General features: G+C 39.8%; 1 protein-coding gene across 2 annotated transcripts in view; it reads right to left on the bottom strand.

The window, feature by feature from the left end:
- Positions 1 to 2,828: 2,828 nt before the first annotated feature.
- The window catches only part of LOC122979208 (endonuclease V-like), an 81,322-nt gene continuing 60,643 nt past the window's right edge, over positions 2,829 to 23,507 (bottom strand). Inside the window, exons 9-10 of one of the 2 annotated variants that reach the window (XR_006402817.1) lie at positions 3,596 to 3,749; positions 2,829 to 3,418 (exon numbers count right to left, since the gene is read on the bottom strand). The gene's annotated coding sequence lies outside the window, so the exon portion shown is untranslated. Of the gene's footprint in view, positions 3,419 to 3,595; positions 3,750 to 17,384; positions 17,711 to 23,507 lie in introns of those variants that run through there. The other variant, XM_044346465.1, reaches the window with a different exon arrangement.

Genomic DNA, 23,507 nt, shown 5'->3' with positions numbered 1-23,507 from the left:
AGCTCTCCTCCTCTTCATTTTCCTCCTATGGTGAGAGCTCCCAGAGACAGCAGGGAGTGGAACTTGTGGCATTTACTGATCAGCAGAAGCTTCCAAGAAGGACACAGGGAGGATAATGAGGCTTCCTGGGCAAGCTGGGATCAAGGTGGATGTAGGCCACGACAGGAGGCTGCTGTGCTGGTCAGGAATCACTGTGGGACAAAAACTTCTACTAAATGAAGACCTGTCTCAGTCGGTACAGAGAGAATACATTCCTTTTTACCCCTCTCTCTTTATAGCCCGAATATCACATAAGTCCCAGTCGGCTTCACAGGCTGACAACAGCAGTAGTTCAGCAGCCCAAGAAGACAAATTTCCCTTTTAAAATAACCTCAGCGTGTGGGACAAGAGAGAGCCCTCCACCACAATACAGGAGGAGCTGAAGGAGAGAAATAAACTTGTAACAATAAATAGATAAATAAAGTACAACAGTAGGATTATACACTGTACACAAAACTACCCAACAAAGCTAAATAAAATGATATATTTTGAGTTTAACCATAAACTGTATATAAATATGTACATAGCAAGGTGTGATGTCACCTGTTGGTTTCCATTCAAACCATTTGAAGCCCAGAGTTGCAGCTCATGGTCGGTGCCATCTTTTCCGTTGGAGCCAGGACCCTCTGAATAAAGAGTGAAGGGTGTTTCCTTTCATGGCCTGTAAACTACCTACCTACCACTACCTCGGGCTAACGGTAGCTACTTTAGCTAGATTGTGCTAACAGGAGAGGTATCATAATCAAGTAACGTTAAACTTGCTTTTATTATTTACTATTACGACAATAGTCAGACTCTGTGCAAGTCTTGGAGTCAGGGAGAGCAGCAGGTGAGCCAACTGTAATTCTCAGCTGTCAATCAACACCCACATGGAAGACATCAAAACTAGCTTACTATAAGTCTTCAAATCTTATTAACGGAGCAATCATTTCCAAAGTGACCACCAGCACACTCATTAGAGGGCTCAACTGTAGTGATTGAGACCATAACGACTCATTGAAAAAAATTATTGACTTTGTATTTCTACAGGAAAGTTGAGGTGTTTTGAACGGGAGTCAGTTGGAGCCAGGGATTCTTTGGTGCAACTCCAATATTCATTCTCCTTTTAACTCTGCTTTTGGTCTCCAAAAATCCTGAGGGAAATATCTGGCTCTTTAGCTGCTAAATGCTCCACTATTTTCTCCAGCTAGATGCTAACTTTGTCTGCCATTTGGTGCTGGGCAGATAATGCATAGTGAAATCTTAGAGCTTTTTTGGCTGGAAACAGCCTGCTGCTGTTTTCTGTAAAAAATGCTAATGGGAGTGATGAGCTTGAATAGTAACAGTAAAGTTGCAGGCCAGAAAACCAAAACAATGAGCTAAAAAATGCTGAAACTTCATAGAGCTGAGGGGAAACTGTGTCTTTGTTACTACGACTGACATAATCCATTGTTAATATAAAAATATTGATCATATCCAGTTTAGGAACAGCTTCAGTTACCAGCACCACAGTGTTTCCTGATTTAAATTTTGAACAAGTGGAGAGGTGTTGAGAATTGCTGCAGGTTCTTTTTTGAGGAAGACATACCTGCTAGCTAATAACATTAGCACTAAATAGGTAATTAGTCTTGCACTTAAACAGTTAGAGTAGCTACAACTAGTAGCCTACAACTCTCTAATAATTCACCTGCGAGTAAGAGAAAACCTAACTGTTAGTAGTCTAGCCACTAGTCAGTTGTACTGCTCATTGGTATCAAATGCACCTGCACATTATATTCTGCTCAGGAGCATTTCAGCTGCATTTGATTTTAATACTGCATATGCTGCCAGATAATTAGTCTCAATTGTCCCATTAGACTTCATTAATGCAGTCTCATGTGCTGTTGCTGCAGAAGAGACAGTGAGAACAAGGTGTCAGCAAACACTTTAGGTAACAGACCGCATGACTGTGTCAGTCCTTCTGCAGTAGCGTATTGATTGTGGCCTTATAATACACCTACATTTCAGATCGTGAAGCTCTGCTCTCATCCTTATATTTTCATCTCTGTTGATCACGTTTGAATGACTAAGTTAACCTTTTCAATCTTTTCTTAAAAAAAAAAAAAAAACTTTTGTAAATGCTCCTCCACAAAGATGGATTATCAACCAGGAAAAATGTGCTACTAGGGCCCCAGACCTTGTTTCAATGCTTGTCAGTTAGTTTTTGGTAATTTGATTAACTGCAAATGTATTAGGGAATTTATACCTCTAAAGTGCACCATCAACTAAGGTGCGACACATTTCTATATTGTTGTCCATTTTTATAGAAGGCCCTGTGTCTAAATCTAGTTTCAACTTCTTTATTATTTTCGCTTATATTGCCCTCATATGGTGTATATTCCTAAATAAAGTTGTGTTAAGCTAAATCATCTGTACATAACCAATGCAGAGAGAAGGTCAGGGGGGACAACAGTGCAAATCTTTGCCTCAGGGCCCCCGCAATAAAAGTGCAATAATAAATAACCCATATTTATAAATGTAATGAAAATGCATTACAGAAAATTAATTAATCATAGGTAAACAAGAGAGTATTTAATTTAGATTTGGAGCACAAATAAAGTACCACCTACAGGCGTCCTCTAGAGCCAGTGCTTGGTTTGTCCATTCTGGGCTACTGTGGAAACATGGCAGTACAACATGGTGGTCTCTGGTGAAGAGGACCCGCTCCTTATGTAGATATGAAGGACTCATTCTAAGGTATCAAAAACACATTTTCACACTTATTTTCAGTTGATTATAAACTAATGAAAACATACTTGAATGTTAACACACACACACAAAGCACACATGAATATTATATTCAATTTCTGCCAAGTCTGTTCCACCAGATGCCACTAAATTCTATGCACTTCACCTTTATGCAGCTTCATTGTGGTTGTTGTACATCCATAACTACTTCATGCTTGTCTGAACTAAGGGCATTTATTGATACTTTTGATTCAGCTTTCGCTTCATCTCATTTCATCGAGCCAACTGTTTGTTTGTTTTTTTTGAACAAACAATTTTTTTTTCTTTTTTTTACTCATTAACTCTTCATACTGCATGTCTATATCCCAAACAAGTCTGACAATCCTGACTATTCAGGCCCTTCTTTGAGATGTGGAAGTCTTTTGAAGTGTGCGTTTGATCTGAAAGCCTGCTGAGTTATAACCCAACTCTCCACAGATGGATGCTCTGGCCTGTGGTTCTGGCGGCTCTCGGGTGTTTCCTCCCTCTGTTTGTGATGAGTTTCTCCCAGGTGAGCACAGGTTTCCTTCCACTCACTGGACCTCTCTGTAGTAAGCATGTTTTTTCATGAGTGAATGCTTGAATTTTCTTTCTGATTCATTAATTTTGAGCAAGCTTTAAGTTTCCTGGGGTCCTGAAACAAACAAACATATGAAGTTTCAGTTCAATTGAAAAGAAAAGGAAAACAACCATGACTGCAGCCCACATGCCTGCTGCCATAACAGCACCAACTCTGTATGAAATTCCCCCACACCAGTTCCGATCTGCTTTGATTTATTTATGTGCCTAGCCCTAACCTACTGCCACTTACCCCTCGCTGAATCCTCAATAAAATATGTATGGCTGACGCACGACGACAGGATGTCAAAGAGGAAGCTGGTGGAACACTGGGGAAGGTGATGGGGAGGAGCCATCATCGCCAGGAGTCTTGATCTCATTTAAAAGGTTGTCTCAGGTGAACTCCCCTGTGGAAATCAGAATCTGTGAGGCGGATAAATGTGACGGAGCTGGTGTTCAGTAGAGGAAGACACAGACTCAGGAGTGGTTAAAACCAAGCCATGCAACATATCAACTATTCTCAGTCATACAGGTCTTGGTGTATCCAGAGGGGGTTAGTCAGGAGCAGCTGGATAATCAAGTTACAGGGAGGTGTGTTGAGGCTGTGGTTAAGGTCTGCTGTTAGGGTCAGGGAAAAATCATGGTTTGGGTTAAAATGATCACTTGAAACGTGGTATGGGTTAAAGTTACTAATTCTTTAAAGTTAGGGAGACTTTGTCATCATGGCAACAATAAACACCAAAACAATTGTAATTACAGTCTTTTGGAAATGTGACATTTGCATTTGGAAGAGGGAAGCAAACTGCAGCCAAGTCCATGTTTTGCCATCCATCTATCTATCTACCACTCCCCAAACCCACCTCCTCTGGTTACGGAAATTTGTCATCTTATATTGACATCATCTCAACTGCGTCACTTCTCCGGATCATAATTACTACAGCCGCTAGATGGTGGCGTCTGTCACTCAAACGTAACTATAGGTCGTTTTTGCTGACTGAATTTTTGACCTTTTCTACCTTTTCTTTTGAGAATGGACTGTAATTAGAGGGTATACAGAGACAATGTTCAATTAGTACACCGCCAATTAATAGTAGTCTAGTGTAACATACAGTAGAGTCTTTTAGTCAGTCCACAGCAGGTCAGTCAAACATACAGAAATGTGAAATTTGTCTACAGGGAAGCATACATTTGATCATAGGAACAATGAAGTTCAAATAATGAACTAATAGTAAATGAGTATTTACTTGGGTTTAAACAGGGTTTCTGTTTCCCTACCAAGTTACACATTTCTTTCCATGAAACCATGAAGGAAATCACAGAACTTTAAATTACCATTTTCTTGTATGTCTTGGTTTATAAGTTGTAACTAATGTTTTTTTTTTTTTTTTTTTTTTTTAAAACAAAACTGTGAGTAAATCATTTACTAATGATTTACATTGATTTATTTTATGAATACTTTTTGGTTACCAGGTTCTGAAAAATCACTCAAAAAGACTTCAAGTATGCAGTTACAAATGTTAGTAAGTCATTAATAAAGAGTCTTATTTGCTAATAAGCCTTCGAGTCATTAATAAAGGTTTTTTTCCAACAATCCATCAAGTTTACACGTAATAAAGGTGATATTGATAACTTTTTGAGAAGGTCAGAGGTCGGTGTGTTGGTGAGTCTGCCTGATGAGCTGAAAAGACAAATCAAGTTTGATGCTGGAAGAGAATAAACCAGGAATGTTTTACTACCTGGAAGCCCCAAAATTGTTCTTATTAATGGTTTATATAAAGCATTAGCAAATTATTTATGTTTATTATATTATATATTAACATAAAGCAATTAGTTACAATTTATAAACCCTTTATAGAATTTGTTAAATTTCTAATGAAATTTACATTGAAATACAGTCCAATGAGTTTAATGACAGACATGTTCCTCTGCACTCTGTTCTGTATTTTCAGACTTCAAGCCTCTCTCTCGTTTTTTCTCCCTCCAGCCTTCCCTTCCTTTGCCCCTCATATTCTCTTTTACTCCCTCATCATCTTTATTTCTCTCACTGTGAACCCAGGCAAGCAGGCATATGTTCTTTCTTTATTTTCCCCTCCTGCATGTTCTCTCTCCCAGATTCCCCACAAATTCTTATACATTTTGCTCTTTTTCTCATGTTCCCCCCTCCTTGCCTACATCTCTCTCTCTCTATCTCTCTATCTCTCGCTCTCTAGGGAAGCAGTTACAGCCCATATCTCACAGAAACGGGCCATCCACCAGAGGAGGCCAGTGATTTCCATAACAGGGAGGTGGTGGTGGTGGTGGTGGGGGTGGGGAGTATCACAGTGGTCTACTGCATTGAGAAGAAAACCTAAAAAAAAAAAAAAAAAAAAAAAGGGTGTGGACGGCAAAATCAGATCAAGGAGGGGAAAAAAAAAAGTAAAAAGCATAGAAGACAAGAGAAAGAAAAAGGTATCTGGAGATGAGGAGGTCAAGAGGTTTGAGAAGACCATGTGGGCCAAATACAGGTCCTGGACATGTCTTTTACATAGATCCCTGCAGGGGCTGGAGGAGTGTAGGGTGAGCTAGAAGTGGGATGATGTAACCTCCCAAGGGGGGTTAAGTATAGGCAGTGATCACATATTCAAGGTCAGCAGTATAAATCCTTGGATGCAGTTTGCAGCCTGGTCAAGACTAACACCCCTTCTCTCTCCCTTGAGCTTTGAGGGCTCTAATGGTAGGGCTCATCCTGTGATCAAGGCCCTAAGGAGGGATGGTGACACAATGTCAAACAGTAAGAGAGAGAGAAAGAGAGAGAGAGAGTGAAGAGGGGAAAAGAGAGACCTGTAAATTAATCAGATGGAGAGCGACAGATGAGGGGAACAGGAAAGAGACTGGGAGAGGAGAAGGGGGGAAAAAGGAGGAAAGAAAATGAGAGACAGGGCAGATCAAATGGAGCAAAAGAGGCAGACAAAAGACAGAGAGAGAGAGAGAGAGAGAGAGAGAAAGTCAGAAGGAGAAACAAAGATGAGAGAGGTTATGAGAGGCAGGCGCAGCAGGGCGGGCTGACGACAGTGAAACAGAGTAGATGCACATACATATTGTATTCCATCTCTGAAGCTGCCTTTCTTAGGAAACACCTCCCCTCCCTTCCTTCATCGCCTCTCTCCTCCTCCATCCCTCTCTCACTCTCTGTGCCAGAGCACCGCAATAGCAGTATGAATAATTGAACAAGCCTGAATCAGGATTGAGAATTTCTGTTGCGGTTGTGTCTGCTGGTGTGGCAGGCAGGCAGGCAGGCAGGCAGGAAGGCAGGAAGGCATTCATGACAAAAACAAAATAAAAAAACATAAACAAAACAAAGACACACAAACAAACAAAATGCCTGAATGACCTGTCTGCTTCAGTAAAAATGTGAGAATACGCTTGAAGACATAAACATAAACACACGCATGCCCTCGTCCTATCCCATGCAGAGTAACAGGCCTGCCGTCTCGCTGTGGGGATTTGCGTCAAGTAGAATATTCAGCTACAGATGTACTGGAGCCTTTCGCAGCCTTGTATGACATTGAGTCAATGTTCAGACTTTGTGCACTTTGTAATACGGCCGAGATGGAAAGAGAACAGGCGATGTTTCATATGAATATTCCCAAGCAGATTTCCACTGGAGGGGGATCTGTGTAGGATCGGATCAATCAGTTTTCCCAGTGGAGATTAAAAAAAAAAAAAAAAAAGCACATGTAGAGGACATAAGTTAGAAATATACTGCGGTAGATATGTATGAATGTGTTGTATGTATGCGAGAAGAGGACAGAGATATGAGAGTGCTGCAGTGGATGTGTATGTGTTTGAGAGAGAGAGGGAGGGACAGAGAGACGCTGCAGTAGATGTGTGTGCATACAGTCTGTGTGTGTTTGTGTGGACAGAAAACAGGCTGAGTACCTGCTTAAGTGTCTGTGAGATGTGGAACAGAAGGGAAACGTGTCTGTGTGTGTGTGTGTGTGTGTGTGTCTGTATGAAAGAACAGGAGGATGTATCCACAGCGTGTTGTCAGGTCGGGCCACAGCTACAGCGACAGTGTGTGTTTCTCTCTGTGTGTAAATTTGTGTATATTCTCTAGTTCCAGTTTAATTAACCCAAATCTGCCACTCAGTGAGGCCAGTTCCTCCATGTGGCCTCCAGGGAGAGAAGGAACATAAGTGACATTAAAGTAGCTCTCTCTCTCACACACACACGCACGCACACCTGCCCACCTGCCTTGCATCCATCTGGGAACAACGCCAACGGATGTGCAATGTAATTAGGTCAATTGTGAATAGTTGAATGCATATTCACAGGTATACAGCACACACACACACTCCTTCATGACATAATATTCTAGCCGCATACATTTGAAACCTGTTGTTTGACTGTAAATGTTTACATGAGGAAGATCTGAGGACCAAAACACTGCTAATAAAGTTTGCATGCAGCCACACCTGCACATTATAACACACACAGTGCAAAGAAGACAAAGTATGAGACACTATAAGATGGGTCAAATTAAATCTTGGTCCAAATCTGTGTCAGACTTTGCAATATCAGTGTTGAGGCATGTCAGATTGTACAATGACTGCCTGGTGAATAACAGTGTAACACAATGAAAATAGAAACATTTTGAAAATGCAGAGAAATAAAAAACAAGCTTTGGCTATAATGCTGATTTTAAAAAAAAGTGCTTATAATGTCAGCATCAACCAATGTATTCTGTAACATTTCATGCCATATTGCCATTGGCTGATTTATAAACACAGGTTTTTGTAGAAGTTAGTCCTAAATTTCTCACACTGTCTGAATGTTGCTGTTATTGATATAACAAAATTTACACATAGCTCAAGCAAGTGTCATTTTTTTCTTTATTAATACCAAAACACATTTCCTGGGACAGACTGCATCCATTTACATTTCTATGACAGATATGCACTCTCTGCATTGTCGAGTTACATTTAGACTAGACTACGAGTGTGATTTTATGTTGCATTAAATGAGACGGACATCACTTGGTTGCATGAAACAGAAACTTCGGCTGTTTAGGAGTTGACTTCTCTCCCATTTTATACACATGATGCACTAAGTGAAACATCACTTGCACTAATGGTTTGATTACAGCTGACTTAATTCAGTTAGAGTGTAAGTAGAGATGGTGGAACTGAACAAAACTGACTACAGCAGAGCAGCAAGTGTTGAACTTACCATCAAACTAACATACAGCTGGTGCAGTAGGCTGCAAAGCTTAAATCAGCCATTGTTAGACGTGTCTCACAGTGTGATCCAGGACCATTGTTTGGGATTGACAATCGAAGATTTCACTGCGTTTTTTTCCCACATTTCTCAATTTCCGTCTAAGACAGCCCAAAATAGAACATTGCTTTGAGACCTTAGACAGAGAATGGTCAAAGTTAATGCAGCAGAGGTTGAGATATCCTGACTTTTAGTCTCTAGTATTGGTCTAGCTCCAAAAAACCTGGATTGCACTTCTTAGTTACACTCTGCCTGCCTGGAAAATGGCCAGATCTTTAAAACTCAATGTCCCCTGTCCCGGCCTTCTGTTATAAATTTGTATTCTCCAAGTCCAAAACAAGGTTATTTTCTCAGACTTAACAAAGATCCTTAAGAGCCACAGTAGACATTACACAACAGTTTTCACAGGCTGAGTAGTACTTCTCATGACTAGTAAATTGAACTTCATGTGTCAAATCGGTAGAGTGCCCCTTCACTTCTTTTGTCTGTGTGTTTCTATGCATCCATCAGGCTTGGTAAACCTTATGTAAATTCCAGTTTAGGCATCTGAACTGAACAGCAGGTGCTGCATTAAACTGTACAGCAGCATCGCAGCTGCAGATGTAACTGTAAATCACACATCTGTTGTATTTAAATGTTAATGCACAACTAACAATTAGGGAAATGAAAGCAAAATCTCTGACGCTAAATGAGCTTTGCTAAAATCAAACCGGCTGCATACTAGCAAGCTAAATCAAGATAGCGAGGGCTGTGAGAGCTAGCTAGGCCACAAGTGCAGCTATAATGCTTAACGAATGTCCTCATGGTAATTACAAACACATTGCCGCTCATTAGTCGTGACTGTTCAGTTCAACATGATTCATCTCTGCATAAAGCCGTACTGGCAGGGGTATTGTTTGGAGTGTTGATACTGCAGCAAAATACATTACATAATATAACATATAAATAAGTTGGAATTACATAAGCAAGCATAGAGAAGCAGCAACTTTTTCTTGGATCAGTGGCTGGGGACCGAGAGCTGGCGGATGATGGAGGAAAAAAGACAGAAAGAACAGAATCAAAGCGATGATTCAGCAACTGAGTGAAAGCCAAGCAGAAGCCATGTGGCTGCAAAGCTCACGATGACAAGGCAGAGAAAGAAGACACTTCAAATGCAACCAGGAGGAAAGGACCAGGGTTCTCCTCAAATAGATGGGCTTTATGCTGAACATAAAAACATGAGAGAAAGTGAATAGAAACACAAGGATAAGGAAGAGGGAGAAAAGAGATAAAGAAGAAGAAAGGACAAGAGAGTCCATGCTGATGTGCTTCTTATATCTTGTGTTCACCTCCGCATGCTATTCTGTAAACAACATTATTGCTGCTGTCACATGCATGACAAGTTGATCTAGGCAGAGAGAGGTGCCATGAGACAACCAATCAGTCTTGTGATGGAGAGGGAAGTAGTTACAGGATTTTTACACTGAGGTTTCCTGCGTTCCCTCAGTGCTTCACTGTAGCTACAATATGTTGTTTCCAAGACGCTTGTGTCACTCGATGCGTCTTGGTTTTTTCAAAGCATTTCAAAGCAAGAACTATGTATTCCTCTGTCCTGACAGTAAAAAAAACATAGGCAGTTTGAAGCTGAATGTGTATATGATGCTAGATGTTCTGCTTATTGCCAACAAATGATCTTATTAGTAAGTTATGTCTGTGTAGCCAAAGCCTCATATAGCTTAATCCATTGTGCCACTGAACTCTATTGTTGTCCAAAATCCATTAAAAACACATCAATGAGCCACACTGTTGCCCTGGGTGACATGTTCCTCCATTACCTTGAACATGAGCACTCTGATTTATTTTGACTCAATCCCACATACACCATCCTGCTGCTGCTAACACTCACTAGCATCAAATGTGTATTAATCCACATCTGAAAATAGTCCCCGACAACAAATAGCCCAAAAACAGACTGAGGAAGTCAGAAAGTCGAAATAGTTTTGGTCTTTTCATGGGATTTGTTGACAGTAAGAACAATGTGGAATAACACCTACATTTTCTTTTTGTGTCATGAATGACAGTTGGCAGTGGCCTGTTACTTTGGTGTGCCTGCTTGCTATTGGTTGAAATATTTATGTTGGAGATCAGACGTGTGTCGTGACTTTGACGATCCTGCTTGTCCCTCAGAAGAGAAGCACCTGAAAGACCTTTGAGTCATGAAAGTCACATTGCAGTAAAGCAGTGGTTGGTTTTTTAATCAAGTACAGTGTCATGACAGTGCAGAGGGGTCCTGCAGCTCACAGGAGACCTCTCAGTCACTATGACTCTTGGGTTGCTCTTGATCTGCACATTAATATATCATGGTGAATGGAAGCTCTTTAAAAATGCAAAAAGTTCTCAAGCGTAATCGTACTGTTACTTTGCAATTTTGCAAAACACAACTGTCAGCTTTTTACTCACAGAAATTCACTGTGTTACCACCAATGAGTTAATTTGAAGTCTTAGAAGTTCTTGTATGCCACATGGAATAGAACAGAAATGAATGATGCCCAGCAGTATCACTGAAGGGATTCACTTTAATTGTGGTGCATGCATGGTGCTCAGATTCAAATGAAAGAGGCTGGCATCATAAAAATGAACATCCACTCATGTTACAGTCGTCCTTTAGAGAAAATGGAAGCGTTTTTTATGCTCTGCAGCAGAATATGACCTTGTGAACACGAGACACCTCCACACGGGCGAAAGGCCAACTAATTCCCTGTTGGTTTCCGCAGACCCCCTAACCAATTACTGCACTGACGTCCCCTAGAAAGACAACTTGAGCCCTATTCACTCTGCAAAAATCCCTTGCCTCCCTCTAACCACACACAGGTAGCTCACAGATTCATTAAAAATCCTTCTTCTGGTCTTTTCTCATGTGAACACCTCTCTTAAGGGACTCTTCTCTTCTCCTTTCCTCTTGACTGGGCCTAAAACTGACCTTCACATAGCTGAACAAGCAAAGGAGTCTCCTTGTGAAGGTATTGACCACCACTGAAGACACACTTTGCCATGTACTGCCTTGGCAGTGAAAATGTTTTTTTTTTGCAGCTGAACGCACTGTTGGCACAAACTTCTTACATCCATGAGTATGATAAACATTATTAAAAAGCAATGCATGTAATAATAAACCAAGGGGAAAAACAAGTGATGAATGATTTTAAGAATTAAACTCGACAAATAATAGTTTTGAATTTAAGATACAGTTTGTCAGCAAAATCCTGCCTTGCTCTTTACTACCACACAAGAAAGGCCTTTTTAACAGCCTACCAGCCTGTTAAAGGAGGAAAAGCACAGGTGTATTTAATAACATTAATAATGACTGTCCATTCAAGTGAGTCCAGTTTCTAATCTGTGATTAGTAACACCTGTGCCTTTTTTACTATCACATGTCAAAATGTTTGAATCAGGGATTATTTTGAGACTGTCCTCACAAGATAAACAACAACAAATGTTGCCTTACATTACCTTTGTATATGTGTACCTGACAAGGACCTCTAGCAGCCATGTGAACTATGATCACTGTAGGTAGGCTACTGCACAGCATTGTTATTACTGTCGCCAAAGCTCTTTTGGAGGAGTTTGGAGTGGATCTTTTTTTTCACCACAACTGTTATAGTTTCCTAATCTTAAACCATTGTTTTGGTTTTATGGTGTGCAACTTTACTGTTTTGATTCACTCTCACTGCTCTCATAGTGTCATTTTTACACGTAGCAGGCAGATGCTCTTAAAACCCACTATATGAGTCCAGCACACAGCAGACAAAATTAGAGACTAGCTAATGAACATAGTGGAGCAGTTGGCCACTAAAAAGCCAGACAAGAGTTGGTGGAGATCAATTGTTTGCTAAAGGTTCGCCCTGACACTTTAAAAGGTATGTCAGTGTTGTGTTTACAGCTTGTTTCCACTGCCCCCAAGTGAGTAAATTATCGTTTTTTTTTTTTCAGGTTTAACCAAAGCCAATGATCATATACTATTCTGAAGACACTGACAAATGCAACCCTATCACCAGACAAAAAAGGTGATATTTAATGATTCTGCAAAACCCTGGAATATGTTCAGGAAATCTTTATAGAAATTCTCACGTTCAGTCATGTCTGTGCATGGCAATTATGGTATAGTTAAAGTTAGGGGAAGATTGTGGTTATGGCAAATAAACAATGATTATGGTCGGGGTTAGGCAACTATAACACCTGGTTAACATTAGTGAAGATTGTTACGGTTAATGAAAGGGGGAAATTTAATTGTAGGTCTCTGATTCTGGTCCTGAGCATGAAAGTCAGGTGTGCTACATGCCCATCCAATACCCTGACCTCTACACCCATGCTATCCGCTTTGATACATTTTGCATTGACACTGGACTTTAATCATGAGATGTAGAATCGCTGGCACTTCAACATACTTCTATACTGGTTGTCAATTTAGCCTGATCCTCTGAGAAAATCTTACTGGATCTCACTCTGTGAAAAACAGATGATACATGTGTAGCCTCAAATCACATAAACTTGATCTTCAGTATCTTAAGAAGTAAACATTAGCGTGGTAGCTCCACTGAGGTGAAGGGGGAGGCCACCAGGAGATGGGCAGGGAGAGGACAGAGTCGGGCAGATGTAGATGAAACTCATCACCATAACAGAATTTCCTACAAGGACTCTTGCAAGTTACGTTGGGGGACTGTCACACACAAACTAACTCACATATTCACCTGTACATGAGCACACAGTGTCCCTAATGCATCAAAGAGTTAACTTCAGTCAGAAAGGCACAAAAGGGGGGAGGTGTGTTCTTTCTGTTCCTGTTCTGTGTATCTCTCTATGACGTGATTTCTGTCTTAGTCCCTTTAATCTCCATCCAGCTGAAAATCACCACGAGGCCCAGGTATACTGTAGCTGTTCCAGGAGGGAGACATAGACAGACAGTTAATATTTCATGTCTGCAGAGACTTTTAGTTCAGGAAGAGCTAGGGACCACATGAAACACTGTTTGATGGTTAAACCAAGTAGTGAGAAATCAGCTGGATAAAACCCCCGGGATGAAAGGGACTGAAAGCACTTTATCTCTTCTTTCTCTTGGAAGTCATTCATCTGAGAGAATTGGAGATCGTTTTGGACCACAGAAAAAGGAAAGTTTAAATCTGCTTCCAGTCCCTGTGATTCTGTGCAGCCATGCATCTGTGACAGCATGTCTGCTCATACACTCACCAACAAATCAAGGATGCCCTGTTTGTTTGTATCTTGTATAAAACTTCTTCAACCAACCAACAGGATTCCACCTGCTGCACAGCATAAAAGGTCTGAATGTTTAACATTGTACTTAACAGAGATTGACACTTGAGACTCAAACTTGAATCAGATTTCTGTCACAAAAATGTGGGTTTGAGACTTGATTGGGACTTAGCCTAATCTATCCTTCACTCTCTGTGACTTTACCTGACAGCAAAAACATGAAGTCTCCTGTTTTGTTCTGGCAAACTCCTGGAACAAGGCCAGCCTGACCTGTGTAGCCACACAGCTTGAATAAAAGCTTGAATAGCTTGAATAAAAAATGAATGTACTAAAAGGACTTGGTCTCAGCCATGTAAAAAGCACCATTAACACAACTTTGAAAGGAAAATGTTCAAATGCCACACCATTCAATAGCCATCATTCAGAGATCTGAAAAACTTGCATCACTTGGAATTTGCTTATAAAGATTTGTTTTGAGAGTTACTCAGGCAGACTTGAGACTTGACTTAAACTTGTCTCAGTTGAACCTACTGTCTACTTGACTTGAACTTGTGTCAAATTACTTGAAACTTGACTTGAAGCGGTGTTGACTGACTTGAGACTTGACTTGGACTTGTCTCGTCTATGTCAGGATTAACTTGAGCTTGTGTTGTGTTGTGACTTGAGTTGGACTTGTTTTGAATGACTTAAGAGGTAACTTAAAGATTTGTCTTAAATGACATGAGACATGACTTGAACTTATTTCGACCGATTTGAGAATTGACTTGGACTTGCCCCAAGAAACTTAAAACCTTATAAACTTTCGGTGCTAAATCATGCTAATCCATCCTGATACATTTTTATGAAGGCTTAGCATCTTCATAAACACTCTTATCTCTCTCTGTATGCAAATAAATGGAACAAATAAGCTCAGGAATGTGTGATGAACCAAATAGAGAAACCTTAAGGCAGAAACAAAAGTCAAGTTTCAATGTTTCTGATAGTTCTGGAGTAAACAAAGGCCACTATCAACCAAGAGAAAAAAGCTTTGAAATGCTAGAAAGCCAGTGGAGGTAAATGATAGCAAAGCAAGACATCTGCTTTGACAATGAAAACATCCATTTGGCTCAATAATTGCAGGCAGTATCCACTCTAAAATACTTCACATATTGCACATTACATTGGACGGATATGTCTGTTATGTTGGTGTTGTGCAGCTGTGATCAAAGACAAAGCAATATGTTCATGAGCTAACTAAGCTCTGTTGACTATTTGAATGAGTTTTTGCCTGTTTTCTACAGATGGTTATTCCAGGAAATTTAAGAACTGACTCACTGATGCAGAAATAGATGAGACAGGTTAATGCATAAAGAAAGTAAATTGCAACACTGATTACAAAATACCTTCTGTAATTCACCCTTGTGAAGAATTTTTCCTTTAAGCTCTGATCTGCTTCTCTACATTATTGTTTCTCTTCAAAGAGTTGAAAAAGTTCCTTAGCATGCGGCAGACGCCTCTGTAAATTCTTGCCATTGCTCTCTGGAGCTCGTCCAATGCAATCAAAAGAGAAATGAATACTTTTTTCTTCTCTTTACAGACTACATGGCCCTCACTTCTGTCTTGCACACTATCCTTTGTATGGCTTTGCTGCAGTTGTGTTGAGAAAAACGTCTCAAGGGCAGACACGCTTTTGGGCACCGTTTCATTTGTCCTGGTCACATCTTCAAGAGTTTGACAGATTGCTTTCTCGAGCTTTTCTTTGCTTCTCTTTCTTTGCTTTATTGTGTCTTATATCTAACATGTAACATTGTGTTGAGAACACATGTTGATGCAGCTGTAATTTAAATGTTCTGTTTACTGAAAATGTATTATAACATCACTGTTTCTAAATTCATAAATATTTTAAAAATCACTTTTGGTTTCAACTCAACTGAAACAGTGATTGGAGTTGTATTGCATGACTCTCAATCCATTTTACAGCAAGTTACAGAGTTCAGGGCCACAGCTTTGTAAAACACTGAAGTCAGAAAAGCACACTTCTCTCAAAAGAGAAGACAATTATAAAACTGAGAAACATCTTTAAAAATGTGAGCAAGAAGATAAAAGGAGGTCATAGTTGATGGTGAGTCAAAACAAGCCAGCTTTTCTTCAAAAAGAACGACGGAGAGCGTGGAGGAGACAGAAAGGCTGCCGAGAGAACAGTGGCAGAGCTGTCAGACGAGGACAACAGGATCGCTGCCCTCTGTCAGAGTCTTCAGGCTCTAAATAACGAAAAAGCAAGACTCAAGTTTCAACTGCTCTGGGCCTATGAAACTCAGAGTGTGAGAGGGGAGGTGGAGATGAAGAGGGAGAGACGAAGACGGGAAAACCGCGGAGCAAAGAACGGCAGAAGAGGAAGAAACTGTCAGATTTTCTCTCAGCAACTCTGACCATCAGTTCCTCATAGACCAGTGAAATAAATAATACGAGCAGTTTCTGCCGGAGAGGTAATATATCATGTAAAATCCTGTAGCATTACCGTCATCCCTTATTTTATAACTTCTGAATAATGCTGAAACCTACATAAAGTATCTTTTGATAGTGATGCTGATGGATCGTCCACCATCACCGAGCATCTAAAAATATCATCCAAAACAGCAAGAACGGGCAAGAAATCTCAACACAAACCATTGTTCTTTTATTAACAATGCAATCGAACCCCCAGTCTTACACTGATCTGGTGCCATGGGACATGGGCCTTATGAAGACTTTGCTGGTTGAAATGTCACTTTTTCCACACTGCATACTCATTGTATGATCACTAGGGCTGACTATCAAACTTCAGGTTTTGGAAGTTTTTGTGTATGTAGCATTTGTTGAAAATGTTCAAATAACAAAAGTTAGCATCAAATGTGTTGTCAGATTCATACAGTTTACCTCTGATTTCATCAAAATCTAGCAAATTTTAATGAATAATGGAAGAGTTTGAGTTAGAAAATCTATCTTTGGTTTGTGTGTTTCTTGACTAGTCATAATTCAGAATATAGGGCTTCTTAAACCACTGTTTACATATATATATACTGTATATATATACTATATATACATATATATACACGTTACGGTTTCCACAACAATCCACTGGAATCTGCAATCCACCACAATCTGTCCATACTGTATATTTGCCAGTGTCCTTAGCTGTATAAGTCCGTCTGACGTGGGACCAGTCTGCGGTCGCCACCAGCTGATCCCCTAACCCCTCCTGCTGATCAATACTGCCCCATCTGACCACTTCTATTCCTGGCCACCATCCCTGCAGAGTCAGCTCCCTTCCCCCCCTGCCCTTCTTTTCCGCTCACCTCGCTGGGACCGGCCTGGCACAGCGCTGCCCGCTGCCAAGTCTGACTCATTTAAAGAGAGACACTCTGTGACGACACAATACCCAGTATGGCCTGTGACAGTTTGTGTGTTACAGTGTTTCCGGTTCTCACACGCAGCCATATGCGAACAGCTTTACTGTATAACTCAACGTAAAGCACAATTCTCCCCCAACAGATACTAACAGATGACCAGAACTCTGAAGCACATCAGGAACATTTATTATTTATTTAAAAGGCTCCCAGTGTAAAAAGCTGAGTGACCCAAAAATGTAATAAGGACAGTATATAAAAAGATCCAGTCTGACCCATATCCAGTTTAAATATGGGCTGAGTGCACAAAAAAATAGTTGATGTGATGGTGTCTTCTTCACCCAGACTAAAACACCTGCACTTTTAAAAGCACAAGAAAGCTACAGCACTTTCTCTCTCATCAGAAAACATTCTCTCTCTTACACACCCACACAGAGGAAGAGTTTTAGGAATCTTTTGTTGTTGGTCTTCAAAGTTCCTGAGATCCTTTGCTGCACTATTTCCTGAAACAAGAGGGGGAGGAAAGGGAGAGATTAGCTGTGACAAAGAACAAGCCTTTCAATGCAATTATAAAAGCAAAAGCTATTTTACAGCGTCAACAGTGTTCAAAGACAAAGTTTTAACAGTTTTGAGTCACAGTAATTGCTGGTCACCTGTAAATGGCAGCCATTTAGCATTCAGCAGTTGCTCTCAGCTTAGCTGAAATTGCTAAAAACACCAGGGACACACAAACTCCAGTCTGATCTGTTACTGGGAAAGCATACAGATTCGATGGTACAGAAGAAGTGTTTTAACTTAAGAGGTGAGTTTACACTGAGGGGCCTCATCAGACAGTGCTGAACATATTATACTATCATGCCACAGCTACTGCAGTGCTGTAACAGCAAAAACTGGAGCCTAACAGCGAGGTCCATTAGCGGCCTCGGTCATTATTATTCCCCTACACTGTGGGGGAGGCCTCGGCCTGACTCCCAAGTCCAGTTAGTTTGGGCCCTACAACAACACAACGCAAAGCTATTTACTCTGAATGGCCACCCAGGACATTTTCAGTGCTTTACAGAGGCTATCAGCATCAGCAAGTAAACTGGAGGAGAGCGACACTGAGTGACAGAGCAGCAAAGAGGAAATAGAATTCGAAATGGGGAGGTATTATTAGTTCTGTTGGTGGGATTTTATGTGCATGTGAGTGTGTGCATGTGTGTTTAATGACTGAAGTAGTCATATTTTTTTTATGCACAATCATCTTTGCAGGTGCATAATCAAAAAACACACAACACCCCCGAGTCTGTCCTGGAGGAGCAAAAAAAAAGTAGGAAGGCCTGTCTCTCTTTTGTTTGAAGCTGAAGTTTTGTTCCAGTTAGCAGCTTTGCAGAGAGAAGTATGTTATTATAATTAGCACTGGGTTGAGTTGTTATTATAATACCATGGAGCTCAGTAGGTAGATCATAGTAGTTTGGTACTCATTGTAGCTTTTTAGCCATCGTTTCTATCAGTAATAACATTTTACTGACCAAGTTAAATGTCTGCCCTCATTTTCAATTTTCCTCCAAATAAAGTGAGTTCCCAGATCTCCGCCATTACTTTGGAAATGATGGCCAACACTGTGAAAGCAGGACACTGTGGCTACACATGTTTGAGAGGAAAATGAGTAATTAGAATACTTTTGATTTCTCAGGGTTTGATTTAGAAGAAAAAAACAACAACTTTTTTTCTGGTTTGAAGTGGGTGGGTCTGAGTTGGAGGTAGGTGATATATATTTCTGTGCACCAATCAGAATTAGGAACATCTGAATCAAAATTTGATGACAGATATGCAGCAAATGTGATGAAACCTTATTCACACAGTCCTGATGATGCAGATTACATAGATCACTTAAAGGGTCATATTATGCTTTTTCTAGTTTTCTGTTATGTATATACTGCTATGATGTCAGATATCTATGCTAAACATGGTCAAAGTTCCAAAACTTGAGGTTAACATATGTAGAAATGTACCCTACAAGTCAAAGGCCAGGGCTTCACCCTACTCTGAACGCTTTGTTTGCATTTTTCTACCTTGCTGATGAGCTGACATTGGATTGTCACACATCACCATAAATGGCTGTTCATTCCATATGCTTGTTTGCTGAGGTTGTTGCTAAGGTTTTTGTTATTTGCGTTGTCTACCCTCATTTCGGATCAGATTTCGGCTCGAACATGTACGGATGTATTTAAGAAATTACTACAAGTAAAGAATGAGAAAAAGTAGTGAAATCCTATTACTATAGTTTGTTGCATGGTTTGTTAACATGGCCTCCAGAGACAGAGGAAGTCTGCTGATGGGCAGCTTCCAAGAGCTGGCCAATGAGAACAGTGTGGAGTCCTCGGCAGTGGGGCCAATTTAAAATATAGACTTGGAAATGTGTATAATTTGTCCCCTCTTATAATTAATAATCACAGATGTTTTTATTTTCATAATTTTACTTTCTCTCTTTTTTTAGTAATGATTGTTTAAGGTTATCCAAAAAAAGAAAAAAAACACAGCAGATTTGAAACAAAGTCTTCAGGGGCTTCAACATAAATTTAACTTCTCTCAAAGCTGATTAATAAGTGATGAGGTGAACTGTGGTGAATTAGTGGTTTGCCTGAACACTTCCTGTTGTCACAGAATAAAGGCAGGTGGGTGAGTAAAGAGGAAAATAAAGGAGAAGGCATCCTCATTTCCTGCTTTTCTTCTATGAAATATAAAGCTGACAATGAATGTAATTCACATAAAAAAATATGTTTTTGATACATCTGTACATGTCATAGATGAACAGCATTTCTTGTTTTGGTTTTACACTCAATATGCTGGAATAGATATACTTGTTCTGTTGAAGTTGCTCAGGCACTCTGTGTTTAACCACAAAACATGTGGTGCCCCCCTGTGAAGATCACCACTCATAAATGTGCAGCATAGCCAATGTAAGATTGACACTGAAAAGTGAAAAAGAAATTGAAAGTGACCCATTCTCATTTCAGTCTCTATTTTCCCACCGTTCCCATCTGGTCTTTCTTAAAATACACACTACAGTAAAAATATCCTCATTTTCGAGTGTGGCCTCATTCTTCTTCTTTCTGTGACACATTTTGACACTGTGTGTGTTGCTATTAAAAGGTTATTGCTATAAAAGATGATGAGTGTTGTTTTTTATAGAACCAACTCATTCTTTAAAGAGTACAGTGGGGCTTTGATGGCTTATGACTCAGGCAATTAGAGTTGAGGAGTGTTACTCTAATAGGCTATTATGCATCCTTTCTAATTAGATATAAGACACGATGATACATGGGGGGATATTACAGGGATGCAGCACTAATTATAAATTGGAACATTTTAATATATACAGTATGAAATATATTCAAGCATTCAGTATTTTCAAACACAGAACTTTTAGTCTGAAAGAATTGCAGCCAACAGAAAATATAGAAATTCAGTCAGCAGCCTTGCGTTTTTGGCTCCAGTCCTCTTTGCTCTGCTGTGAGACACACCATGAGCTGCATTGTCAAGCAATATTGTACCATTCTTCAAAAAGGAAAGCCTCTAGTTCTTTAAAGGATGAAGGAAGGGGACATCTACTGAGTCCTAATGTAAATTATTGATGTTGTAGCTACAGGTAAGCTCTGAAACAAAATAAAAAACTCAGAGTAAACAACTGATATAAAAACACCAAGCTGCTAGGCCACGTTGTCCTGGTTGCAGCTCTCCCTAATGCAACAATCGTTGTAAATCTGATCATCTCCAACCTGCAGCTCTGCTATGGTTTATTCATTTGGACAACAAAAAAAAGCTAAGTATAAGAGCAACAACATGAAGTTACAAAATGTTCTGTGTCTCAAAAATTTCAAAAAGCACAATCACCAGTGTAAATGCCAAGCTTGAACTGAATTTAACTTTTCAATTTGAACAGGAATATTTTTATATATTTTTTAAAATTTATATTATTATTTTAAATTTATACAGCAATTTAAGTGAATCAGTCCAGGAACTCTGGACCATTACTGCTGAGTCTTGACAGGAACCTCATCATCACACTTAGTGACTTTCACTCTGATTAATATGATGTACTAAATATGGGGGTCCCACAGGGATCCATTCTTGGACCACTTCTATTTAACTAATACTAGTGCTGGCAAAAACTGAACAAAATCTTTTCTATTGAGATTCTCACTCAATACTATGTGACAAAGTTAACTTGCTTCAAGCAGCGCAGGTGGTGACTGATTGAGACACGTTTTCCCCTTGAGACTTACAGCTATACTTGCTTGCTGCTGAGATTTCTCAGTATTTCAAACCCATATACTCAATTCAACTGCTACAGATATCAGCTTCTTCTTAGACACTTCTCGTAAATGTTGAACTGCTGTCCGTATGCTGGAGAATACCAAAGAGACCGCTTGGGACTTTGGGGCTTCGGGGCTCGCCAGATTTCATGTACAAGTAAGGCAGTAGACTCCATGCTTGTTAGCCTGTTATCCTGTGGATAATAAGACTGGCTGGAGTTCCGTGAGAATCGGTGCTACAGTTTGATATACTCAAAAAGCACAAAATCTATAAATATATCTAGAGGTCCAGACTTGGGTATACTGTGGCAATGTAACACTCAAACTTTCCAGCACTAACTTATAGATTCTTAGCTTTGGCTACACCAGTGACAATACTTAAGCTGACAACACCCAACTTTTAATTTCACTGTCCCATAGTGATAAGAATCCCAGACTTCCTTGTCAACAGCTAATACTTTTCTGTTTGTGGTTGCAAAGACTAAAAGAGAGCAAAAACAAACATTTAAGGGGATGTTTTGGATGCTCATCTGAACTTTCATAATCACATTTGCAGCATCACTACTAAGAAATATGTCAAAAATCAGAAGCTTTCCTTCCCAGTCTGACCTTTGTTGTGAATAGGTTAGATTTCTAATGCATTTCACTCTCAATGGGCTTTCCTGCTAAAACCACTCATGCACTGTATCTCATTAAGACTTTAAATAAGGACAAACAGATCAGACTGCATCACCCTGGTCCTTAATAACTTGTGTTGGCTACCTGTTAAGTTTCAGAATTCAATTCCATTCAATTTAAGATCCTCCTCCTTTGGTCCAAAGCTAATAATAGTCTGACTCCACACCATATCGGACATGGCTTCAGTTTAAAACCCAGAAGATCTCGCAGGTCTCAAGGCACCATTGCCCCTCATCTTCCCAGAGCTCTCTCCAAATCTAGTGAGACCATTTAGCCTTTCACACATAAAAGCACGGAGTAGTCTGCCTGCTGATCTGAAACTTGAATTAATACTGTGAAACTACTTGAAATGGATCACATTTTCCTTGAGAGAGCTAAAATTATTTTGGAGCATCCTTTTCGATTCTCTGTATGAACAGTTTGAACTTCTTTCCACTGCACAGAGATTTATATTATCAAAGACTATGGAGTATCAAAGACCAAAGAGTTTGTGTATACAGTATTTTATTTTGTCTAATGCTGAAGTTGAAAAACAACCTTTTTATTCAGTTTATTCTTGTAAAGTATTGTTCTTGTATATTTGATTGTCCTGTCTCTGGAGCTTGTGTTCTATTTTCCCTTTTCTACTTGTTTGTTTGAATGTTTTATTACCCTCTGATGCACTTTGAACTGCCTTTGTATGAAACGGTGCTTTATGAATAAATTTCAACTTGAGCTTATTTATTTCATGATAACAGGTGGCATCAAACCCATCCAAGAGTTTATACTTGGAGGATTAGTCCAAACTTTCATTAGGCAGTTCTGGAGGCTCGTGGAAGCAGAGAAAGAGATGAAAGTGTTGAAAGTCTTCAAATGTCACTACACTAAAAATGAGGGGATGTGATATTCATCCATTTCACAGTGAGGGTGACACAGGCGCACAGGTTTTGGTGCCTTAGCAACATCAGATTTCATCTTTAAGAATTTATGCGAATTCTGTTGTGGCACAAACACCCTCAAAAAGAGGACAAATGAGAAAAAATTGGTGGCTGTACACCTGTCTTTGCACCACCTGCATGCACACTGTGCAATCACTGCAACTGCTGAGTACTTGTGCAAAATTTTGAAGCTAATTTAGGGAGATTGGTGAACTGAGTGCAGTCTCAATATAGATATCCCGACCCTACAGCTCATTAAGAAATAATGAGTGTGACCTACACTACAATTTACATGATTAATGCAAATAGGCTTTCATTTAGACAAGCAATATTAGTCAGCCTCCCTCTCACTGAGCACAGTTACTGACCAGAGTAGCTTTATGATTTGGTCTGTTTGGTCATTTCTA

The sequence above is a fragment of the Thunnus albacares genome, chromosome 3 (genome assembly GCF_914725855.1).
Source record: "Thunnus albacares chromosome 3, fThuAlb1.1, whole genome shotgun sequence".
Lineage (NCBI taxonomy): Eukaryota > Metazoa > Chordata > Actinopteri > Scombriformes > Scombridae > Thunnus > Thunnus albacares.
This window is presented reverse-complemented; position numbering and strand designations above follow the sequence as displayed.